Below are 25,807 nucleotides of genomic sequence, written 5' to 3'. Positions count from 1 at the left end.
CCACCTGAAGAGTGAGAAATTCATTCTTGGAGAGATGGGATGTATTAGTTGTTTTCCTACCTGAAATTCCCTTCCAGCCCTCTCCCTCCAAAGAACTTCTGCTCAACCCCAAAGTCTGATCTCCCAAGACAGCCGAAATGACCACAGCTCTCAAATGACCTTTCCAGCATTAATGGGCCACTCTTCCCAATGGAGGGATGGTGAGGAGGGGCTGTGGGGAAGCCGGGGGCTGAGGGAGCAGCAGCAAAGGTACCAGGAGTAAAAGGAAGAGTATGGTGCATTGTGCCCAGAGACAGTGCCTAGAGTAAGAAACCAAGTTTGCCTTGATCCAACAGGCTATCACATTGAAAACAGAGTTGCAGTTAGACATCAAGGACCAGGTCAATGGAAAACCACAAAAAGCAGAAGAGAAACGCAAGTGGGAACAAATGAGGGCATGGATCTGAGAGGGGGCTACCCTAGACCTATAACCAGGCTGTGCGGGTGGAGCCCCATCTAGGCATGTCAGCTGCAAGTGTAAGAATGTTTTTGGTGAAGTGGGACAGGGTGTTGGGATTGGGGCTAGGATATTATTGTAGGTCAAAAGCACATGCAAGAACATTTTCTCTATGATATCATGTTTTTTCCTGCCACTTGACAAAAGGGGGTACTCTTTTCACTTCTATGTTCCTGTCACCTAAACAAACCACGTCGACCACAGAGTAGGTGCTTGAAAAGTAGGTATTATTTTACATTGTCCAACTTCCCAAATGATAAGATAACCCTCAAAGGTATTTATTGACCCCCACTTAATCCTGTCACATGAATTCAGGTAAAGCAGCTCTCTCCTCCCAGGCAGGTCTTTCCATCCCTGGGTAGCTGTAGCTGTAGAAGGACCTCTCATACATTTCACATCCCTGTAACAAGCACACTGCAGTCAGTTATGCCCCCCGGAACCACTAAAAATAGTTCTAACCCTACCCTTTTTCCACATGTCAGTGCCTACCCTGAGGTTAGAGGCCTGTGGAATGCTCCTGGAGACATCGTCTGAAGCTGACATGACCTTGCAACTTCATTCCTTTGAAGAGATTAATTTGAAAGAAACCCAAGATGGAGCCTTATCTCCTACACTCTCCTCCTCAATTTCTACCCTTCATGTAGACCCAGCATCCTGCCACATCCCATCTCAGAACTTTCTTGCTGAGTAAATTCTTCCAAGAACAGAATAAATGTCATTTCTCTCAGAAAGTCTTTTCTGAGCTCCCCTGCCCCCACATACAGTGGATCCCCCTTATCTTGTCTGACATCACACAGTACTCTTTTGTGGTATACCTCACAATAGAACTTTATTCAATCATAGAGTCAGTTATTAATATTTAAGTCTATATCCTCCACTAGAAGGCAAACTTCATGTCTGTCTTACTCATCTTTGTATTCCCATCTAAGGCCTGTTTCATTTCATTAGTTACTTAAATTTTTTAGATATTAGAGTTTCTCAAATTTTTTCCATGGGATCAGCATCAAGTCCATAGTTCTATAGTTTATGAATTCTAATAAGTGATATTGTCCTCAAGCCATTTTATCAAACCCTCAGCTTCCAGCAGAAGGAAAGGTCAACAGAAGTTTGGATGGTAGAATTTGCCCATTTGAATCCTGTTTTAGTTACCACATCAGCATTTGCGGTTTTCACCTGGCCAGGTAAGGTATATTTATGCCTTCACCACTAGTCTCCAAGTCACTTATATTCTCTGTCCTTTTATATTCAGTAGTGGTCTCTACTATGCATCTAAGCTTCAATTTTGTGGATGTCCATTAAAAGCTGAGGCTTTGGGGCACACCCATCATTTCTAATTTGTCTGTTTCCTTTGAACATGACAAATATTTGCATGCTATTCTAAATTTTAGCCCATAAACTCCTAGCGTTTTCTATGTCACTGGATTTTGTTCCTAGTGTTAAGACTCCAGGTTAACTTTATTTATTACTTATAATCTGTATATAATCCAAGATCATAAATACAGTTCTCAGACATCTCCCCTGTTATTTTCTTCGGTAAATTACTGGGCACCTCCCTGATTGCTGTTCTCTCTGTGCCATGCTGGCTGTCTCCTTAATATCTAGTTTATAGGTTTTCTTTTCTTCTCCCCCTCAAATTTCAGTTTCAAGCTGTCTTAACTAGATTGGTGAGTCTTCCTGCCCTTTTACTGTATTCTTTACTCTTCCTAGTGTTTTTGATGTGTACTCTTCCTCTTGTCATTTTGCTTTCATGAGCCATATTTGAGAAAACTCAATCTTTGATAGCATCTCTGGAGCTAGACAACACCTGTTCAGATTTTCTTTTCTCTTTCAAAATTATGATCATTACTTGAAGGAGAACTGAAAACATCATTTATGTCCAGGAGTTCTTGAAATTCCTGACCCTGATTTTTATAGATAATGAAGAATATTTTGGATGGGAAAATACAAGCGAAGGTTACTGGTGGGGTCCACCAGCAGAGAGATTACAGGTTTGTTGAGTCTCTCAGGCTCTGCCTTGCATCCTAGATGCCTTTGAAGAGAAAATGATAATAATGAAAATGGTTAGCACTTATTGAAGACCCAATAAGTGCCAAGCACAGATTTTAAGTACTTTCATTCATTCACCCATTTAATCCAAGTCATGGGAGGCAGTGCAATTTCCTATTGATCATTTTAGGTCCTCCATGCAATTTGTGCCATACCCCTTTTACACCAGTAACGAGAGTGCAAAAAAATGCTAATTAGTATTAGCCCTCTCCATGGCTCTGTGAGACAGACTGCTGGTTCTTATAGAGGACTCCAGGTTTCCCTGTTAAGGGGATAAATTCAGCATTCTCCCAGAACTCCAGGGATGTGGAGTTTAACTTATTTCATCTTTGTTCTTCATGTCATCTTCTTCTAGTCATCGACATCTTGAATGCTTTTAATGTCTTCCTATATCCTTCAATATCTTTTTCTTTCTGGCATCCTTTTGGGAAAAAATGTTCTGCCTACACAAAAGTTTCTTCAGCCCTTGTAAGCAGCCAAGAGGAAGAAACCAAGGTTTCAGAGCAGTTTTCTTACAAAGGAAATTACAACTGTTTATTCTAATAACCACATAGTGGGAAAGAGAAATATCCAGACATTTTGAAAACAGTTGAACATAATATCCAAGGAGACGCTGATATCAGTGTCATCCTAGCCCCCTATTAGAGTGGGGTCCTTTGGCAGCCAGATAATAAATGGAGCCCTGGCACCAGATTTACAAAAAGTAAATCTACTTGGTCCAAAGACTTACCTGGAAGACATTGCCATTGTTCCAAAATGTTTAGCTAGAAATAACATATTGGTAATGGCAAAACTCTTATATTGGCCTATAAGTTTAAATGCCATTAAAGTGGGGAAGACTAAGTGGAAGTCCTAAAACCAACGCCATCCCAACCAAGTTATCAAATCCAAAACAATATTATATCCCAGACTCATGGCAAAGATGAGTGTCACCCCACAATTCAATTCTCCAGACAGAAATGTACATCACTGTCACTTTCCTAGACCACTCCTCAGTTATTATTTAATTGTTAGTGATTATCCCCTTCAAGGTTTACTATAATTAGATACTTCTATCGTCAAAGGTATTCTGGAGGCCCTGTTGATTTCCTCCCATGGTTCGCTTCTTCAAAGGTTACCAGAGAGAGAGAGAGAGGAAGAGGCCACTATGTGATTCTGAGAGGGGAAATAATAACAGGAGGCATGAGGTGGGGGGCTCTCTACTTCTATATGACCTTGGTCGTTCTCCATTGCCTTTCCTCCTGTACAGCAGGATTAACAACCAATTCATTCAGAAAACATCTGTTACAAGCTTACTTTATTTCAGACTATACTTAGATAGTGGTTACAGGAATGAATATCACAGGCAAGCAAGGGTATTGGCGAATGGACCTAGAGTTTAAAAAATTTAGCTGAGGAGTAACCCTATAAATAAACAGCATTTTGAAAAAACGTTGAAGGACTTATTATAGAGCCCAAAACAGTATAGTGCCTCAATGAGTATTTGTTGAATGAATGAATAGCTACTATAAATGTTGGGGAATGATTCTCTTCAGCCTTCTGGAAAATACTGCCTCCTTGAGAAGAATAGTGGCAATATCACTCTAGAAGGGCTACTTTGACTCACTCACACTAAGGCATTTCTAGACACATATTGTGTTTGAAGGTCTGCATCTTTGTTAGGGAAACATCTTTTCTAAGCCCAGTAACAGTTTTCCTGTTTCAACCTGTACCACCATTGACGTAGTTCAGGCCCTAATCTGCACAGCTACCCATATCTGATCATGTCATTTCCTGTTCAATGTCCTCCTTATTGTGGTGATACCCTTCATCACACCATCACCATCACACACTAACTCCTTATTTATTAAGGTAGAGTCCAGGGCTTAACAAGGCTCATTGCCTCTATTGGAGGGAACTGCTGAATACACAGTGGCACCCCACTCCAGTACTCTTGCCTGGAAAATCCCATGGATGGAGGAGCCTGGTAGGTTACAGTCCATGGGGTCGCAAAGAGTCAGACACGACTGAGCGACTTCACTTTCACTTTTCCCTTTCAGGCACTGGAGAAGGAAATGGCAACCCACTCCAGTGTGCTTGCCTGGAGAATCCCAGGGACGGCGGAGCCTGGTGGGCTGCCCTCTATGGGGTCGCACAGAGTTGGACACGACTTAGGCGACTTAGCAGCAGCAGCAGCAGCTGAATACACCTCAAGTCTCATTTCTCATCTCCTTACAACCATCCTACACTACTTACCAATTAATAGTTCTTATAAGCAAAAAAACCCAAAAAAACAAAAAAAAAACCCCACAAAACAACGTTCTCACTTCTCTCTGTGTCTTTGCACAGGCTGTTTCCTTCTCCTGGGTCCTTGAGAATTCAACTCAAGCATCCTCCCACTCAGAAAGCTTTTCTACAGAAAAAACCAGACTGACTTGAATGTTTCTTCTCAGCCTCCTGAAGCATTTCAGTATCATAACATCATCAGCATTATATATATATATAAAATACGTGTGTGTGTGAGAGAGACAAATTACACTAGCTGCTTAAGGGCAAGAACTGTTTCTTTTTCTTCACTGTACCTCCAGTGTCTATCCTAGTGGCTGGAACACAGTAGAGATGTGTGTGTGAGAGTGTATATGTGTGTGTATCCACCCACACATACATAGTAGAGAAAGATAATGCAAAAGAACTATAAAGAAAAACAAAAAGCACCTGGCTTTGGAATCTTTGCCTCACAGAGGTAGCTGGAAGGCAGACAGGAAATTGCCAATGTTGACTGTGTTCTCGATCTCTCTCTAAAGACTGGAGAGAAGCCAAAGGAATAGAATATTCTAACACTAGAGATTCTGCAGCCCAAGAAGGGGAAAAAAAGCAGGCAGCAGAAAAAATAAATAAACCTTTGGATAATCACAGGGATGAAGAAGTACAAATTAACAGCATGCAAATTACATTATTATTTTGTTACTGGGTTCTTAGAAGATATTTGGTGATACAACCTCTTGGCATTATTTCCACGTTTTGGGGAATAAGGAGCTATAAGAAATATGGACCATCACCAGAGTCCACATAAGATATCAGTAAGAGATAAGCAAAGTCTGTTTTCAGAGCCACCAGCACCCTTCCGGCTGCATCCTTTCCCCCCAGCCAGTGAGTTGGTTTCAGGGGACAGATCATATGTAACCAGAGCTTTTGTCCTGGTCAAAGGTGCCCCAGGTGCTGTACAACTGACAAGAGAAAGCCTTGTTTGTGTCACCATCGTCCTGATCCTCTGACCTCTCTGCTCATAAAATAACTTACATGTCTGGGCTCATTCCCATGGGTCCTGTTCACTGAACAGAAAGGGAGCATTTGTTGAGCATTTTCTGTGTGCCATGCACATCTGATTTAATCTCCAAATGCCTGCAGGTACAGAAGAATATGGCCATTTTATGATGATGTAACTCAGGTTCTGAATAATCTATGATCACATGGGTAGTAAGCAGTAAAGCCAGGATTCAAACACCACCACTTGTTGCTAAAGGCTGAGCTCCTTTCATAACAATAAGGTATGTATGCTAAAGTGGCCTTAACATGTCACTTTACTCATTACAATTTATACTGGGACCTTGGATCATTTACCCCCCAAAAGTGCCACCAAACCACGCCAGGTACCATAGCAAGACTGGGAAAAGGGAGCATTGGGGCCATAATTGTCATGCAGCATCACTCTACTACATCAGACAGGTACCCTAGAGTCCTAACCTGTCCTAACAATCACTGTACTGAGTTTCTTAAAACTGCTCAGCACAATCCAAAGCAAAATTATGTGGGAATTCATAGTGAGGTAAAATATAATATCTCATATATCCACAAAACTGCCTTTGTATTTCTAATTTCATCAGGAAGGGCAAACTTATAGAAAGATAATAGCACCATTTATTCTCAAAAGCGGGTTTATACCTGCGACTACATATGAGTTAAGGTTAGCTTAAACACTGTAATCTCATTTCATGCATTTTTAAAATTTTAATTTGTGTTTAAAATATTTAGATGGCTTCTTTGTACCCATGAATAAATAATCTTATATATGCTTTTTTGGCCTGCTTAGCACAAAATGACTGATCTGTATTTTAATCCTTTTCTTTTTTTTTTTTTTTTATCATTATCTTTGAAATCACAGATTTCTTGGGAACTCATGAGAGGAAATGTGGGCAGTACCCTTCTGCCTTCTGTTTCTCCCTTGCCCTGACTCTGGACCTGGGAAGAAATAGCAGCATGGTCCTTCTGGAAGGGGAGGTGAGGGGAGGGGAGGGGAGCTTGGCAGCCTCTGGAAGAATGATGTCATGTTAGAGAAGAGCGGCTTACAGTTCTCTTGTCCAGGGGAGTCAGTTGCTGTGCAGGGATTATCGTGGAGTGTCCAAAGAACCTTATGTCACCTCCTTCTTCTAGGATTAGGGTCAAAACTGCTGTAAAAATTCTTCCAAGATGTGTCTATTGGAATCATGCTGAGGGCTGATTTATTATGACTGAAAGCTCAGAATGAGCATGAAAGAAGAGTGAGATATGGAGAGAGGTGTTAATTTGAGGCCTGGTGCTGGCAAAGAATTATTTAGAAAAGCAATCAGAGTTCAGTGTTTGAGCCAGATTTATTTTTGCACATGATAAACTGAGTTAACCAACATCAGGTGCTCTGAAGCCAGCCCTCCCCACCCCTACCACCCAATCCAAAGCTCCGAGTTTGAAGAATTAATAGCAAAAAAAAAAAAAAAAACCTAGCTCATGAACATGTTAAGGGAACTTCCCCTTTTTTCTGAGATTCTCTAAATATCAAGGCAAAATGAATCTACACGGCAATTGATGCAGCCTAAAATGTACAGTGAGAGAGGCTGTCTATATTAGAAGAATTCATAATCATAGATTCTGTGATGTCCACAATTTTCACTTTATAGATTAAGACTCTTAACTTCAGCACGCAAGAAGTTATTTGTGGGGAGTCACGTTGACAGTACTAGTGGAATGCCCTTCTTGTGAGGGGTGGTTCCTCTGTAAGAAGTTGTGGTTTAATGACAAAAGCCTAAGATTCAGATAACCAATTCTCCAATTAATATGTTTTATCAAAATAAAACTCTATTATAGCAGTTAGTCTAGTGATATTACAGAGTACTTTGTTTAACAAAACAATATAAAATTAGAGTAAGACATTAAAAATACTTTTAACTCTATAATTGAATTATAATATGAATACTTCATTACTTTCTCACTAATATGAATACTTCATTGATGGTAACCGGAAAACAACAAAAATTAATATGGAGATATAAAGCAGTTTTGGTTAGAACCTGTAACCACCAATAAGAGCCTTAGAAAAGAAAAGTTACACAAGGTCCTGGGGAATGTGTTCCACATAAGTAGGAATTATAATTAAAATTGACAGTATGCTTAACAACATGACAACATTGGTCTCAGGCTAATAATAGCCAGTATTTAAGTAAAATCAATGTTATGGAAGCACACAGACTCTGACAAAAATACATCTCATCTGTTAATTCTTTATATTTTCACAAAATTCTCATGTTATATGTTAGGCAAATATTAATATCATCTTTTTCAATTTTGAAATATAAGTTATGAGGGACTGGAAGAAAAATTTGAAATGTGTAATATCGCTTAAATGAAATGTCTGCACAATATTATACAGTTGTTATAAGAGCTGAGACAAAATTCCAGGTTTCTTAACATTTGTTCATTCACTGATCCTTCTATCAGACCAGTCCAACTGCTTGTACCGCTAATGTTCATGGCCATCACTGGACACTGGGGAAATATTAATGAGATGAGGCTGAATAGTGTCAATGTGATATTTGTAAGTGTGTGTACTTTCACACTAAAACTGCATTTGACATGAGGCAGGGAGAGGATAATTGAAAAATAGATGACAGAATTAAGATACAAAAATGATCCTGACAGTCTATGCCATTGACCATGTTGAAAACACACTCTCTCCTGAAGGGCTCCACCCACTGTTGGATGGCTCTAATTTTTAGTTTGTGATCTATAGTCATTCTTTCACATATATAAAATATGAAAATATGCATTAGGTGCTTTCTCTGTGACAGATAGTTATTTGAGCTAGATCTTGGAATTACAATAGTATATCCGCTGTTGCTGTGTAACAAACCACCCCCAAGCTCAGTGACTTAAAACAATATGTATTTATTATTGATCACAGGTCAGCAGAGTGGGTCTATTGATCTAAGCCAGCCTATGTCTGGTCAGCTGGTGGGATGGTTGGTTAGAGTAGTCCCAGATGGCCTAACTCACATGTTGACTGTCTGTTGGCTAGGGCAACATGGTGACTAGACCACATAGCTTTTATCCTGCAGCAGGTAGTTGCAGGGGACCAAGAGAGCAAGCAGAAGCAGGCAGTGCTTCTTAAGGTCTATCTCAGAAGTTGCACACTGTCACTTCCACTACATTCTGTTCACCAGAACAAGGACAAGAACAGCTTGAAAGAAACAAGAGATGAGATAATAAGATCTGCCTTTTAATGTGAGGAACTGAAAAGTCACATTACATAGGATATGGCAGCAGGATGGCAAGAACAACTGGGATCATTTTTGTAACCAATCTGCTACAAATGATGAATCAGACAAGTGCTGACCCGACCCTATCAGAACTCAAGAACTCTGTTGCTGTAGCTTCCACCCATGGATTCTGATTTACAGAACAAATCTAATCACTTTCCCCATGACCAGTTCTTCAAATACTTGAATTCATCTCTCATATCTCATGTGAATTTTTTAAAAGGCTAATTATGTCAAGTTCTTTCCAACCATCATGATGCAGTATATAAGATGGGACTCTGTAGTAGTGAGAATGTTTATTTCATAAAGTTTCTGAAAGCAAAGGGAAAAATTATGGCAAGGATATGTTGCAACTTGTGTCAGCCTTCAAAGTAACACATGGCTGCCTGTCAGGATAGATCTGGTTCATATACTTGCATATTATGATTTTTAAATAAAAATCATTAATGTCAAATATGGGACAAAATTAAATAAATCTTAAAGTAATCCAGTAGAAATTGTTAAAAATGTCAAGGGGATAAAGTAATATCAAAAGAAAAAGATTTGTACAGGGAAAATGAACATGATACTGATCATGTTATCTTATGAAAAATGGCTAAAAGATAAGAGGTTCAGAAAAAGATTTTTTAATTTTTTAAAAAGAAAAAACTAAAGCAAGAAAAGCACCAAAGAGGGAAGATTGTATGAGTTATATGAATAAATAAAGGAAATTTTAGCAGTTTGAAAAAATACAAGTAAATTTACATAAAACATGCACAAGAGTGTATGTATATAATGCATACAATACACAAGATATACATTATTGAATTTTTACACTGTGCAATAAATATTTATTAAGCAAAAGAAGAGAAAGATATGGGTTCACTGTGGGAAAAAAAATGAACCCAGTCAATTTTTTGGTAAAGATTACACCACATATTCGTAGGACTCGTCAGAGATGACAGCGTGTGTTTTCATCAATCAAGGAAAATTAAAAACACCCTGTTTTTAAGGATAGTAATAGACAATGATGAAACACTGTGTTTCTAGCATGACCAGAAAATAAATCATAAGTCTCCAACAGGCAGTCCTCAGAGTCCTTCAAAATGAAACAATAACAACAAAATAATGTCCACAACCAAATAAATATGATGCTGAACTTGTTTCTCTGATGTCAGTAGCATTATCTGAAGAAAAATCTATCTCCACAGCCAGATTGACTATCAGATTCAGCATGAAACTATTTGAAGGATTTGAAAGTGTCTGCTCCATAAAAGGGAATGAACCACAGCACATCTTGAACTCTAGTTTGCAATGAGCTTTCCTTGAAAGTTTCTGATATCAAACACCACCCATCAACACTAGCTCTGAATGATTAGAGGTACAATACAGTATTTCCAAAACTCAAATTCAACTTAAAAAGACAAAGACTTGCCACCACTATCACCTCATCTCTGAGAGCAATTCCCAAAGATGAAGTTTTTTCAAAGCCTTTTGAAAGACAAAGCAGCGTTAGAATAACTGGGTTCTCCCCTCTACTAACTACTTTAAAGGAAGTTTTGGGTGTAGGTTGGGTTTATTTTCACCTGAAAGACAGTAGGAAGACATGTCAGACAGCATTCTGATTTAAAATTGTAAATTAGGGGTCAGGAAATCAGCACCCTTAGGCCAAATCCAATCCTTGGACTATTTTTTACAAATTAAGTTTTATTGGAACACAGTCCTGCTCATTGTTTACATTTTGTTTCTGGTTGCCCTCACCTACAATGGCAGAGGTGAACAATCCATAAAAGCCTAAAATGTGTGTTATCTGGCCCTGTTCTGAAGTACCCACACCTGACTTGGTCTATCACCAGTGTATGAACTTGCTGATATTTATGAGTTTTCAACCATCTCTTTTGTTTCATATTATATCTCTATATTATTATTATTTGTTCATTGGCTGGGTTCTTTCTATTGTTTTAACTTCTTAAAAAAAGAATTTTATTGAATGATAAAGCAGATATAAAGAAAACCACACACACCAAAAACATACAGTATAATGAATTATTATAAGACAAAAACTTAGAAATTGAAAGTTGACAAGCCACGCCAGGTACCTTTTCATGTGTCCTCTCTCCAAATGCATAACCAATATCCTAACATTTATGGTAATCCTTTTCTTGAATTTTTATAAGCTTATCACCCAAGTGTGCTTCCCTAGACACTAATTTTATCTGGTTCATTAAAAAAAACAAGTAAGTCACTTTAATCTATAGTTCCCACCATCACCACCTCCACCTCTTTGTTTTCTTTACAACTTGTCTATTGAAGGTGCCAGTGCATTGGAGCCAGGGAATTCCTCATAGTCTAGATCTGTCTGACTACATATTCATGGTGCAGTTTAACATGTTCCTCTGTCCTAAGTGCTTCCTATAATTAAAGCTGAGTCCAGAGGCTTGATCAGACTGCTTTGGTTGATTTTTCTTATGCAAGTTTCATACGAACAACCTACAGAAAGCAAATGGAGTCAAATATGCCATTTCAGTAAATACAGAAATATCATGACAACCAATAAAAAGGTAGGACAGAGTGGCCTCATGAGTGCTCCTCCCCTCCTTCGTGTGGTCCTCATAATAGCATTTAGGATGGATGCACAGCTGTTTGGGGCCCTATTTTACATATAAGGAAAAGGAGACTCAAGAGGGTAGGGGGTTTACCCAATACTGTTCAGCCAGTCAGTGAGGAAGGCAGGACCAGTGGTCAGGCCTTCTGCCTGTCAGGCATCTACATTCATTCCTCAACCACAAAGAGTCTCCCTGCTTGCCTGTCCCCGGTCTGATGGTTTATTTAACCTAAGTGTAGTTAACTAGTATAATTAAATGTAATTAATACACATTAATTTAGCACCTACAGTGGGCTAGGTACTGTGCCAAGTGCAGAAAACATAGACATGGCCTTATCCTCAAGTTACATAACTGTCTAATAGAAACAAAAGATATCTTCATCACTCAAATAATTAATCACATATGTTATGTGCAATAAGAGAAAGATACACGGTGCTTCTACAGTAAGTAATATGGTAGTAATGTTAGAGGAAGCACACTGACTGAAACTGCCCACCCTGGTCAGGCACCATAGTAACCATTTGCATAAGTTGTTTTATGACAGGAGGTCCTGGTGAGGAACGTGGAACTAATAAGCCACCACCAACTGGAAGAGTTCGGGAAAGGTCAAAAGGAGACACCATATGTCCAACCACCTCCCAGAATCCTTTCTGGCATCCATCTTGGCTGAACAAGCCGTGCACCACCAGGAATGACTCTGAGTCAGAATGATTGGCTAAAGACAATCCCAAAACTAATCCTATCACCATAAAACCTGAGACTGGAAGCCAGTGGCAGAGCTATTCTCCTTGGTTCCCTTACCCTACTGCTCTCCACTCGGGTGCCCTTTCCCAATAAAATCTCTTGCTTTGTCAGCACATGTGTCTCCTCAGACAATTCATTTCCAAGTGTTAGACAAGAGCCCAGTTTCGGGCCCTGGAAGGGGCTCCCCTTCCTCCAATAGTAACTCCATTGGAGGTAATGGTCAGGGAAAAGTGCTATTTAAACTGAGAGCTAAAAGGGTGACATAAGAGGTCGAAGACAGGAAGGAAAAACAGGTGGTGATGGAGCCAGAGTGGGAAGGGCCTCCAGTTCTGGACAGAAGGAACATATCTGTGAAGACTCTTAAATGAGTAAGAAGATGGTAAAGCTCTAAAAGAACCAATGTAGTGAAGAGCTGAGAGCAGATTTCATTCAGGCCACCTGGGTCACTAACTGCCTGACTTCAAGCAAGCTATTTAATCTGTGCTGTAATTTCCCAATCTGTGAAAGGGGAGTGAGGAACACAACAACCACCCTATAGGATTATTTGGGGGTTTAAAGGAGTTAACTGATATAAAGCACTTAGAACAGTGCCTGGCACCCATTCAGCCATATAGAAGTATTTGATAAATAAGAGAAGGTGAGTGTGTACTGAGCAAACAAGAAGTTGGTAGTGGTTACACTGTCATTTTTGGACTTTATCCTAAGAATAGTGGCAGACCTTGGTGTTAACAGAGTGACAGGTTCAAAAAGGTTGGAAAAACAAACGCCTGAAATAGAAACAACGGCAAAGTGAACACAACAGTTGATCATCTGATAACATAATATTTTGATCTGCTACAAACTTCTGAGGAAAAGAGCCACCATCAATTAAATAAACAAATGACTGGATTAAAAATGAAAGTATCCACATAAGTACCATCTCCTTCTCCACAGCTAATGAATCATCAGCTATGAATTCAACATTCAGAGGATGATTTAGATGCTGGACAAGGCTGATCATTGAAACGCAACATTTCTCTCCTTGCAAAAGGGTTATTTGTATATGTGTCCCAAACCCAGGCTAGATCACAGCCCCCTTTCAGGGCAAGGATTAAGTCTCGCTTGTCTTTGCAACCTTTGTCCTGCATCTTTGCTCAGAGTAGGCGCTCAGGAAATTCTTATTGCAGTGGGTTGAACAATTCTGTGACATTTCATTTCAGAATTGTCTCCATTCATACTGTTCCAAGCCAGGAGAATAACCTACACAACGCCCACCTGGGAAATTCAACCACAGTTCAGGGATGTGATCAGGCTGGAGGTCTTGGTTATTAACTCATGAATGATTGCACTGAATAGTGTGAATTTAAAACAAGAAGGGTTTGGAGAAGTTCCCGTCTTAAAACATACTATCCGATTGCCTCACTGACCCGTTAGAGTCTATCTAGAAGCCTTTAGAGAATTGACATTTTATTTGGTTGTGCCCTTGGTCTAGCATAACTGAAAAATAATTAATGTTTTCTTGTGACTCCAATACCTTCCACGCCTTCCCGAAGTGTTGTTTCAGTAGCTGTGCTCGATTCCAGCAGTCCTAATGCCATTAGGAAGAGAGAACTATCACTGAAAGAATATTGTCTGGTGACTCCCCAGAGTAACCAAGAGAGACCATGAGGATGAATTCTCTCACGGGCCTCAAATACAGTGAGAGCTTCCTCCTGATGCCTGAAGTAGGACCAGATTCATTTTTTCCAGGGTCATATACAATCTTTACTACCATACCTACTTGTTGACCTTGGCAATGAATCTAACCTCTTTCTGCTTTGAGTTTATCATCTCTCAAAGCAGTGCTCATAACAAGACCTACCATGCAGGATAGTAGAAGAGAGGATATAAATCTTGGCCCAATTTCAGACCCACAGATAAGAACTCAGTCAACATAAGCTGCTGTTGCCCTCCAAGAATCTTTAAAGCAATGAGTTCCAGCCCCAGTTTTACACTGTCCCAAATTCTGAAAACAAAGAGTGTTAATTCACTTTAATTTTAAAAGTGCTGCATGACACTTTTAAGAAGAGTGGGAGGGTGACATGAAGTCAAAAGATCTGGTGTTTGTAATTTCAAAAAGGTCAGGAATCAGAGCCCAGGAGTGGACTATTTTGGTCTGGCCCTGCTGTCCCAACCAGACACTGGAAAAATTGTCCTTCTGGGTCACAGGAAGACTTGAGGAGACCCACAGAGAAAGGAACTTCTTCCAAGATACACAGCAAGGACATTATAGGAGATGGAATCCCAGGAAAGGGATATGGCAGCTCTAGCTCAAACTCTGATCAACAAAACTCCAAACTTAGTCTGTGATTAGCCCACTTTTCAATATAAACTTAAAATACCTCACAAAAGAAGATAAATCAAACAAACACATGCACTACCTGTGTAGTTTCTCTTACTCCTTCAATCATTTGCCTGTACACGACAACCCAGGTCTAAAAGTGTAAGAAGAGGAACCCCCTAGCGATCCAGTGGATAGGACTCTGAGCTTCCATTGCAAGGGGCATACGTTTGATCCCTAGTCAAGGAACTAACATCCTTCATGCCATGGAGCATGGCCAAAATAGAAAAATGTAAGAAGAGTTCTTTCTTTCTAATGCAAATAAATGGCAGTGCATTCAGAACCACAGGCAGCAGACAAAAGCAATCATGCAAGAATGTTTGCTTACACTCAGTCTCTAATAAATTAAATTCTTCTGTTTCTTACTCATAAAGGCACAAATGTAGCTTCTGAATCATGGAACAACCATTGCCTTTTGATTACAAATAAATTGGCACTTCTGACCAGACTATGATCTTTTAAACATAGAAACCCAGGTTATTTTATTTTTAATATTTTCTAGAAGAGAAAAGTCTATAATTCATAAACCTTAAAACCTGTGCAGATTTATTCTTAATGATAAAGCAGTCTAATCTGCTGCATCAACCAAAGGTGATTATTAACAGAGTGATATTATTTTCAATCTAAACATAAAAAGTTACCAGCCATCCTTCTGTTATTGCTTAGAAATCAAATGAGAAGAGCTAAGCATAGAGGAGAAAGACACAAAAGCTTCTTCTTTTGCCCCATCTATTTACAAATTTCCTGACAATGCAAATATTGTCCTTGAGAATGTCAAAGCTTCCTCATAATTTTACACTGTTCACTGTTTTACATCAACAATCATTGTGAGCAAGCCCATAAAATCTTGCCAATACTTATTCAAGAGAGTTGAACATAAACAAATGTAGTTGCAGACTGAAACAAGATTAGTAAAGAGGAAAGGCCAAATACTCTTATAATCAGATAGTCCTTAGAATGAATGAATCTCCTTTCTTTGTGGGTAGATGAGTAGATGATAGATCAATAGGTGGATAGATAGATAAGATAGACAGATGAGAGATAATAAATCATTACTGTTACTTGGCCAGTGGGAAACACTGAACCTGAAGATCCCTTTCCTATTCAAGGAAATAGGTTGTCTTAGTCAGGGTCTTCAACAAAGTAATGCATTTCTGTCTATCATCAGAGGGCCCAGAACAACTCTGAATCTAACGAGACTCTAGTGGATCCAAGGGACTGACAAATGTGTTCAGTAGAAGTTCAGCCTGATACACTGTAAGAAGGAAAACTTGTTCCCAACACCCCAGTTACTGCTTTTTCTGGGCAGCTCAGTGTCAGAATGTGAGGAATCAACTACTAGGCGCAGCTGCCATTTGCACAACTTCAAAGACACTCTACACATCAGAGACTCTGTGTGCAATATACAGCCTACACAGCAGTACACAACAGCTCTGACCAGCAATCTTTTCTCTGTCCAGGTAACACAGTGACCAGAATGAAACTTTGCTAGGAGAAAGATAACCCAGAAAAAGCCTCTTCTGCAAGAAAAAGGGCAAAGTGGTTCAGTAAATGCTCCTTGTATCACTTCAAGGACAGTATTGCACTAAGCACATTCCTAGCTTGAATAAGAGCTGAGAAAAAGTACTGCCACAAAAGTCTCTGACAACTTAGGTAGCTCATCTTCAGATTTCCCAGGTAAGACCTGATGTACAATTCCCTGAAACAATCACCAGGCCCTTGGGCTCTGATACTGATCTCAACTTTCTGAGTGATTTTAGACAAATAGTTCAGTTTCTCCTTATCTCATTTATACCCACCTTATTTAGATGAGGAAATAAACATGAAAAGTTTTAAATGTTAAAAGTGCTAAGTACATATTAACTATGATGATGATGTTCTTGCAATGGCACAGTATTAGACCAAACACGGGATTCAGAAGATCTGTTTCAGTTCAAACTTTCTCACTCACCCCTGGACAATGTAGCCACTCTTTGACTCAAGTTTTCATTCTGTAAAACAAGGATAAAAAATTTCTCTATATATTCTCATTCAGTCATTTGTGTACTAAATTCAGGCTACATCACTAGTTCTCAGCAAAGGTGAGGTTCCTTTTGTCAACACTGTCCCAATAAGGATTTTATTTGATAAAGGTGATCATTCACTACCCAGGAATCTTGTTCCCCAGAAAAATCCCCCACAAAGGGCTGAGACCAGATACATGGAAAGGAATTTCCCAGAACTCAGCTCTTCCTCCACAGATTTCTAACTTAGTTGTGTTTTCTATCCCAGACCTAGTTAATACAAGCAGCTCAAGGGAATTAAATATCTCTGGCCTGGTCTGAGACATGAACCATCTGGAGACCATAACTTCCAACACTCATTTCTGGTTGCATCATATTTAACCACAAAACCCCATCCAAGCTCAGAGTTTCTCCATCACTTTCCTTGCTCCATGGACTTAAATCCATGGGCCTGCGGTGACTGTTTAAAGCTTACAAATGGCAACCCATTCTCCTCTTAGTTTCCTCTGGGCTGTTTCCCTAATTAGGGAACAGAAATATGGAGAAGGTAACAGGAATAAAACCAGACCCTCCAAAGTAAGCCATTTCTGCATTGTTCTAGAATGTATGACTCACGCTTCACTGGGAGCAGATTAATCTTCTTAACTGGGTTTTATTTAGTCAACTATTGAAATTAATTTCCATTCCCTGAGAATATTTCATCTGATAACAAGGGAAGGCAGCCTGAGATTAAATTCTCACTATGAAAAGCTACAGAAAAAAAGAGATTGTGGCTAATCAGGAACAACACATCTTTGGTATAAACCTGAATATTTCTAAGCTCTAGCTCACAAATGGCACTCAGTGTCCTGCTAAACAAGAAAGAGTCTATTCAAGCCCGCCTTCCTGCCTGCACATTTGGTCTTAAATCTTATCCTGGTACCATTCCAAAACTTTCCATCCCCATGGGGCTAAAGTTACCCCAGAAATCCTTCCACAAGAGATGCAAGCATTGCCCTGTTCTCTGCCACCTTGGCGTAAGCCGAAGAGAGCTGGCCACTTCAAATGCCTTGAGGTAGTTTCTTGTTACTAAGACACGTTTTCCACCCTAGAGAGTGACTGAGTATCCTGCAATCCTGAGGTTTGGCTCTATTTGGTGGGTTGATTCTGCCTGTGACCAAAAAACAAAAAAAAAAAAAACAGCTGAGTATAGCAGGGTGATGAATGTTCTGAACCAACATAAGGCAACCAGACGCTTCAAAAAAGTCAGTTATGAAATATATTCAATAAATATCCACATCCAAGTGTGGGCTCTTTCTTTAGTGGTGACAGAGGGAAGACAAACAAATCAATACCACACACAATTAGCCCTCCATCCGTGGAATGGAATTTCTCAAAATTTCCACTTGTGATCTGCTCAAAGACTGCCAAATAAACCTAGGTGCTTATAAGAATAATGCCTGAGATATAAACAAGATGCTTCTTGGATTGCCTTTGCCCACTGTCTCAATCGTATTCTCAGACTCTGAATTTGATAAGCTTTCTTCACCTTGTAGTTAACAAAGTGCCAGATCTGCAGTCAGTTGATTGTAACTAATCGATCAGAACATCACCAGGGATGTTTCCCAGAGAAGGAGGAAAGACACAGCCCTAACTGTATCAGTATTTGTCAAGAGATTTCCCATAAACATATAACACATGGAAGAGATAGAATCAAAATGATAAATTCAGCAGTCTAATTATCACTAGGCAATTTAATTCAATGCAACCCAAGTGATATTATCTGGGGATTATTTGGGGATTAAAAGTTGGGAACAAAAATATTAGGAAGGCAGGACAGACGGTGGTTAAGACATGGGCTGGGAGGAAGTCAGAACTGGATTCAAATTACAGCTCTGCTGTTTATCAACAACGTGGCTCTGAACAAGTAATTTAACCTGTAAGCCTCAGTTTCCCCATTTTATGTTCTTAGTGGAGTGTAACACATAATAAGAACTCAATAAAAGTGAGCAATAATAATTTTCAAATACCAGAATGTTGTGGAACTCTTTCAGTCTCAGTTTCAACTGAGACCTCTAGAGTGGTGCCAATTATCCCCAAATTTCAAAGTGAGATAACAACCTGAGCAGGATTTACAAAAGAGGTGTCCTCAAACTGTTTTGTGACACTTGTCCCCTTACCTGCTCATGGGTATATAAAGAAATCATTTGAGAAGGCTGGAAGAATTGAAGATTGGAGTGAGGAATTTTTTGGAAATTTCTACCCTTACCTCAGTACTAATGAGAGAGGCTTCAAGGAGATCACTTGGTGAGCTTGTTAGAGGTCTCCAGAGACAAAGTAAATGGAAACTGGGCCATGTATGAGAAACAGAAAGGGTCAGAGCTAAAGCAGCCTGTAGAAGAGTAGAGAGCTATAGCTGGAAAGCAATTGTATTGCTACAGAAAGAGAATTTCAGACATGGGCCACATTAGAGAGATGACAGCGGAGTGGAGAGGAATTATAGTCCCTTCCCAAGAGAGGTATGGTCATCTTTAGGCTCCCCCCAGCCCCTTGTGTACACTCCTATATAACCCACTCCTCTCGTATAATTGTCCCTATTGGTCAAGACCTATGAATGTGATAGAATATCACCCCCATGATTAGACTACCAATCCTCTGAGTTGATCAAAGGAAAAATTCTGAGTGGGCCTGACCTAATTAGATGAGCCTTAAAAGAAAGCAAACTGGCACAGAGACATTCTCCTTCTGGCCTGGAAGATGCAGCCTAGGAGTTCTTGAGCTGCAAGGAAATAAATCTTGCCAACAACCATGTGAGGCTGAAAAAGAGCCCCTAATCACATCCAAGATCACCACTCTGGCAAACACCTTGATTTCAGCCTAGTCAGACCCTGAGCAGAGGACCCGCTTGTGCTGTGCCTGCACGTCTGACCAACAAAAACTGTGAGAAGATACATTTACATTGTTGTAAGCCACTAAGTTTGTAGTACTTCTGTTGTTGTCGTTGTTAACTCACTCAGTCATATCCAACTCTTTGCAACCCCATGGACTGCCGCATGCCAGGCTTCCCTGTCCTTCACTATCGCCCAGAGTTTGCTCAAACTCATGTCCACTGAGTTGATGATGCCATCCAACCATCTCATCTTCTGTAACCCCTTTTTCTCCTGCCCTCAATCTTTCCCATCATGAGGTCTTTTCCAATGATTCAGCTCTTTGCATCAGGTGACTGAAGTATTGGAGCTTCAGCATCAGTCTTTCCAATGAATATTCAGGGCTGATTTCATTTAGGATTGACTGGCTTGATCTCTTTGCTGTCCAAGGGACTCTTAAGAGTCTTCTCCAGTACCGCAATTCAAAAGCATCAACTTTGTTTTTACAGCAATAGAAAAGTAATACAAGGATCCTCTGGGAGAGCAAGGAAACCTCAGCAGAAATGTGCTGGAGATAAGCCACCAGATGCCCAGACCAGAGGAAGGTAACCCAGGCAGCCAGCCAGAATGTACTTCTCTTGTGATAGAACACAGCAGGCTAAAGATCTTCAGTGATGAGTTGTTGAGGGAAGTTTCAAAAACTTGAAAACATGCCACAGGAGAATCTGCTTCAAACTTCTGCCTAGCCCACAGTGCTCCAATACCAGCTCACAAAAGTTAGAGTTGTATAGGCCCTCGCCTGTCCCTTCTTCCCTTTCGTACCCATCTCCCAACTTCAAGCTGCCAATGTGAGGATGAAGATCAGAAACATGGTTAGCAAGCTGGGAGAGGAAGGGTAGATATATAACACTGAGAAATGTAGATACCCCTACATTCAGGTACCCCCTATTCTGTCCCCTTTGCCACTTTTAGCTTTCTTCCTGCATGGCCTAAAGTTTTACCTTTGTGTGGGTTCCTGCTTTTCATTATTACGCTAAACTGAACCAATAAATGGAACTGAGTCTAGAATTTTTTTTTCTTTCCAGCAAAAGTGACTAGAAAACATTTTATTATTTGCAAACAAGAGGATAACTTCCAAGCTCAGCCAGGATTTTATCCAAGGATAGGGAAGGAGCCAGCAGGGTTTACAGAAGCATTATTAAGAAAATATAGAGTTGCTTTAGAGTGGCACCATACTAGTCTGTTCTTTGAACATCAGAGTTACTGGGATTTTAATGATGATTCAACACACCAAGAAATATTTGCCCTGTTTATAAAAAGAAGACATCAGGTTTATGAAAGAATAAAGTAAGAAAATTATGTAGCTGAGGAGAGCCTTGAAATTGTCCTATGTAATGACTGATAATACTGCTCAGGCCAGGATCAAAAATTCTGCCATCAGGTTGTGCTGAATTCTGTTCCCAGGGGAATCTCAGACTCTTGGCTCCATCTTAGTGGGGAAAGGAAAGATGGCTGGAGTGCTCAATAAATACAGCTCTCAGATTCAATTCTAACATGGTGGCAACTCTGCTGCCCCAGCAAACTGGAAAGGATTTCTTGCACACTAAGAATTTAAAATTCCTTCATGGTAACTCATGAGAACTGTCTTAGGCAAGAATCATAATTTACCAGAAAGTCATGATCTTCACTTGAGAACTGTCTTAGGCAAGAATCATAATTTACCTGAAATTCATGATCTTCACTCTGAAAAGACTGCCATCTAATACAGTGTTTTTAGTATAAATTCCCCTCCTGAAATAAAGGTGAGCATGAATGGTAGGTATATGCAAGCACACACAAATACTCTCCCTTTTAAAAAGGTGTCCATGTTTTGGCAAAGCTTGAGAAAGTGGAAAAATTGCATTTTTATTTCTACACCTACAGAAGAAATAGGAGGAAAAACATGTTGGACCATAAAGAAATGGGAGAGTCTTCAGCAGTAAACACAAGAGAGTGGGTAAGAAGAGGCCCCGAGGTTTAGACCAGAGAAGGGAGCAGAAAAGGCAGGCATAAAGAATACATACAAGCCAGAAGCAAGGGGCCAGTATGAGGATACCAGCAGCCCTGCAGTGTCTATGACTTACTCCTGTTGAGGACTAGCCCTGGAGGGCTGGTGATAGGCCTAGGTGGGAAGGTCTGATCACTACATTTCATTTCTCAGTATAAAATAAAGCAGGGGCTACTTAGGAAGTCTCCTCCTTCTGGGCAGTTTTATCTCCTGTCTGCAGGAACCAGGGCTGACCACTGCATACTTCTAACAGTGAGTCATCTAAAGACTTACTCTAAGTCTCCAGTGCTGGTCACGCTTACTCCCACCAACATTCCTTGCCTGGAATGTTTCTCTGTGACACCCTTTCATCTCCCTGTTGAAATCCTATGCTACCTTTAAGACCTAGCTCAAAACTGACCACTCCATAAAATCTGCAGGTATGTCTCTCCTCCTAAACCTCATATTACATTTAGAAGGAAAGGGGAGAGAAACCAACCTGCTAAGGTCACCTACTTCACACAAAGGACAGTTGGGTGGCTTCCATTCCATTCCAGTTGTCTCTCACTGTGTAACAAACCATCCACAAAACATGGGGACTTGAAATAGTTTATTATGTTCATGAATTCTGTGTGTCAGGAATTTGGAAAGAGAACTGTGGGGACTGTTCTCATTTCATCTTGTCTGGGGCCTTGGCTGAAGTAACTCAGGGCTAGGAGTGACTCAGTAACCAAGAACTGGAATAGCCAGAGGATCCACATGGCTTCTTCACTCACGTATCTGTTGCCTGAGCTAGGATGGCTGAAAAATAGTTCAACTAGGACTCAACCAGAAGGCTTACATGTGGTCATGCCAGCATGGTGGCCTCAGGGTAGTCAGACTTCTTACATGGTAGCTCAGTGTTCCAAGGATGAGAACTCTGTCTGGCCATTTAGGACCTAGCTTTGGGGATAGCATACAATCACTTGTGCTGTACTTTTTTGACCCAAGCAAACACAATCTGCCTAAGTTTAAAGGGAGGGTGAATATACCTACCCCGCAACCTCTCAATGGAAGCAGTGACCAAAAATCTGCAGTCACGTTTTAAACAGATAGAATGACACAGAAATGTTTAGAGAATATTAGTATGTCTCCTTTATAGATGAAGAAGCCAAGGTTCAAAGAGGATAAGCAAGTTGATTATTGGGTCTATGCCTACAAAAAGAAGTCCAAGTTTGTCCAATTCCAATGCCACCAATATTTTCACATAGACTTTTTGCAACACTTGAGTCATCATCACATTGACATTTCTCTAATCCTAAACTCTTTAATTGGAGAAGGAAATGGCAACCCACTTCAGTGTTCTTGCCTGGAGAATTCCATGGGCAGAGGAGCCTGGCGGGCTGCGGTCGATGGGGTCACAGAGAGTCGGACACGACTGAGCGACCAACACACACACACACACACACACACACACACACATACTCTTTAATACCACAGATTATATCATTTGCTTTTTATTACACACACCTGGCCTGAACACTTAAGTTAATAGTGGGACTCCCCATTTACTATTAGCCAACTGATTTCCAACCCTTTCCCCTGCTAAAAGCAGTGTATCTTTCATCTTGCTTTCCCTCCTTTTACTGCACAGGTAAATAAACTTGATTGACACCAAGACTAGTCTCTCTCAAAGGAAAGAAAGTATAGCAGAAAGTAATGTACACAAAAACAGAAGCTTTTTTTCCTAGAGAGAAAAAATTCAAAAGGTGTCATTCATAAATTCAAAAAATATTTAGAGAACACCTACTACTCAAGGGCCAGACACTGTTCTAGCAATGGAAATAAGGGATTGCCCTGCCCTCATGGACTCACACTCTAGAGACTGAGTTGGATAAATCAATATCTAAGAATAGAATATATCAGGTAATGATGGTGCTGCTGTTTAGTTGCTAAGTTGTGTCCACCTCTTTTGCAACCCCATGGACTTCTGTAGCCTGCCAACTCCACTGTCCATGGGATATCTCAGGCAAGAATACTGGAGTGGGTTGCCTTTTCCTTCTCCGGGGGATCTTCCTGACCCAGGGATTAAACCTGCATCTCCTGCATTGCAGACAGATTTTTTTTTTTTTTTTTTATCACTGAGCCACCAGGGAAGCCCCTCTAGTAATAAGTGCATGAAAAAAATAATGCAGGGTACAGGTGTAGAAAATAACAGGACACTATTTTAGACAGAGTGTGAGAGAACACAATTTGAAAAGGTGACAAAGGATATGACATTAGAAAGTCAACCAAAGACCTTATGTGTAGAACCTCATAGGCCATGGTAAAGTCTGAATTGTATCCTGAATATGGTAGGTAGACATATAAGACTTTAAAGCAATGAGAAGTGACATTATTTGATTTACATTTTTTAAAGCTAGCTTGTTATACTCTGAAAATAACTGATTATAGAAGGACATGGAATATTAAAGACAATCACAAATTTTTTGACACTCACTGAAGGATGGGGTCTATTTTTCCTTTCATTGAATTTGATAGTTTTAAATAAAATATAATGGAAGTGATGCTTTGCCAGTTTTTCAGATCCAGGCATTCAGAAACTAGAAGTTTCTACTTCTACTGGCTTGGAATGTTCATTTATATGTAATTCAGCCACCATATTATGGGAAAGCCCAGATAGCCTCAAGGAAAAGTGCTTATGGAGAGGAACCAAGGCCCCAGATGATAGCCCTGGCTAAACTCATAGCCAAGAGCCAATAGCAACTTTCCGGCCATGTGAGTAGGCCATCTTGGAAGTAGCTCCTCTAACCTCAGTCAAGCTACCCAGGTGACAATCTGAGGAGACAATGCAAGGACAGACCATCCTGATGAGCAGGTCAGAATTTCTGACCCATAAAATTGTGAGCAAACATTTGGTTATCTTGTTATGCAATAATCAATAACTAGAACAAAGAATGAGAAAGGAAGCAGAGGACCAATGAGGGAGCTACTGCAGTAATCTAGGTGAGAGAGAATGGTGCTTAGATTAGGTTGTTGTCAGTAGAGGGGCTGAAAATTATTAACATTCAGGATGTGTTTTTATATAGTAAGAGTTAGTGACTCATTTGTATTGTTGCCTAAAATCTTGTGCCCAGACTGAAAGAACTCTAATCTAAAGAAAGTGAAAGTTCCTCAATCATGTCTGACTCTTTGCGATCCCATGGACTATAAGTCCATGGAATTCTCCAGGCCAGAATACTGGAGTGGGCAGTCTTTCCCTTCTCCAGGGGATCTTTCCAACCCAGGGATTGAACCCAGGTCTCTCACATTGCAGGTGAATTCTTTATCAGCTGAGCCATCAGGGAATTTACATTATTGTTTTAGTAAGTATAAGGCTTCGTTCTAAAAATCCTTTATATGTTCCCAATTTAAACCTCATACAATCTGTGAGGTAGGAACCATTATTACTCATGGTACATATGAGTATACTGACCAGAGAGGACTTAATTATCTTTCATAAGTTTCCTGTTTGGGAGAATGCTGTTACTGGTAATCTGAACAGGGGCTGGCTGGTTCCAAGAAACTGTGTTTTTAACCAGTCTTAACCACTGTGTTATAAAACACTCACTATAATCTGAGTCTTTCCAGTAACTGGTTCTATAGCCTTTGACAAGTTGCTTGAACTTTCTGGGACTCAGTTTTGTAATCTGTAAACTCAGGGGGCTGAAGAAGGTGATCTTGAATGTCTTTGCAAACTGTAACATCCTGCGATTCTAAATAACAGAATTCTTAGAATTGGTGGCCTGTTTGTTTCTGGAATTTAGAATGGATAATATCAAGTGTAGTCACAAGAAATACGAGACAGAAAGTTTATTACAGACCCTAGAGACATGCCAGGCCTACCGCTTATCTCTCTCCCTTCTCTCCTTCTGGCTCTGCAGCCCAGTGTGACCGGCAAGATGGTTCACAAGTTTGGTCTCAAGGGTCAGATGATGCTGCCCACAGAAATGCAGATTCACTTTGGCAATAAAGACCAGTTTAGCCCATCATGGATGATACAGGGGAAGAGAGAGCAGCACCTCTGGGTTCTATCCATATGGCACTGCTCATATCACCTAAAGCATGTTACCAAAAATCAAAGTCTTCTTATACTGAGAATACATACTGGGCTTAGTTGAGTTCCAAATGTTTTGTTT

The 25,807-nt window shown here is 40.1% G+C and overlaps 2 long non-coding RNA genes across 2 annotated transcripts; one reads left to right on the top strand and one right to left on the bottom strand.

Moving 5' to 3' along the window:
- Positions 1-706: 706 nt before the first annotated feature.
- Positions 707-1,281, bottom strand: LOC145540962 (uncharacterized). Its single transcript, XR_014078671.1, has 2 exons — positions 986-1,281; positions 707-896 (listed from the first exon to the last, which is right to left on the bottom strand). It is a non-coding gene; the product is annotated as an uncharacterized LOC145540962 (long non-coding RNA).
- Positions 1,282-1,316: 35 nt separating this feature from the next.
- LOC145540961 (uncharacterized) lies at positions 1,317-7,646 on the top strand. The gene is made up of 3 exons (XR_014078670.1): positions 1,317-1,677; positions 5,930-6,069; positions 6,684-7,646. It is a non-coding gene; the product is annotated as an uncharacterized LOC145540961 (long non-coding RNA).
- The last annotated feature ends 18,161 nt before the right edge of the window (positions 7,647-25,807 follow it).

Source organism: Giraffa tippelskirchi, chromosome 3 (assembly GCF_054371585.1).
Source record: "Giraffa tippelskirchi isolate mGirTip1 chromosome 3, T2T-mGirTip1v1.2.pri, whole genome shotgun sequence".
Taxonomy (NCBI): domain Eukaryota; kingdom Metazoa; phylum Chordata; class Mammalia; order Artiodactyla; family Giraffidae; genus Giraffa; species Giraffa tippelskirchi.
Note: the sequence above shows the minus strand (reverse complement) of the source record. Positions and strands in the feature narration are given on the sequence as shown.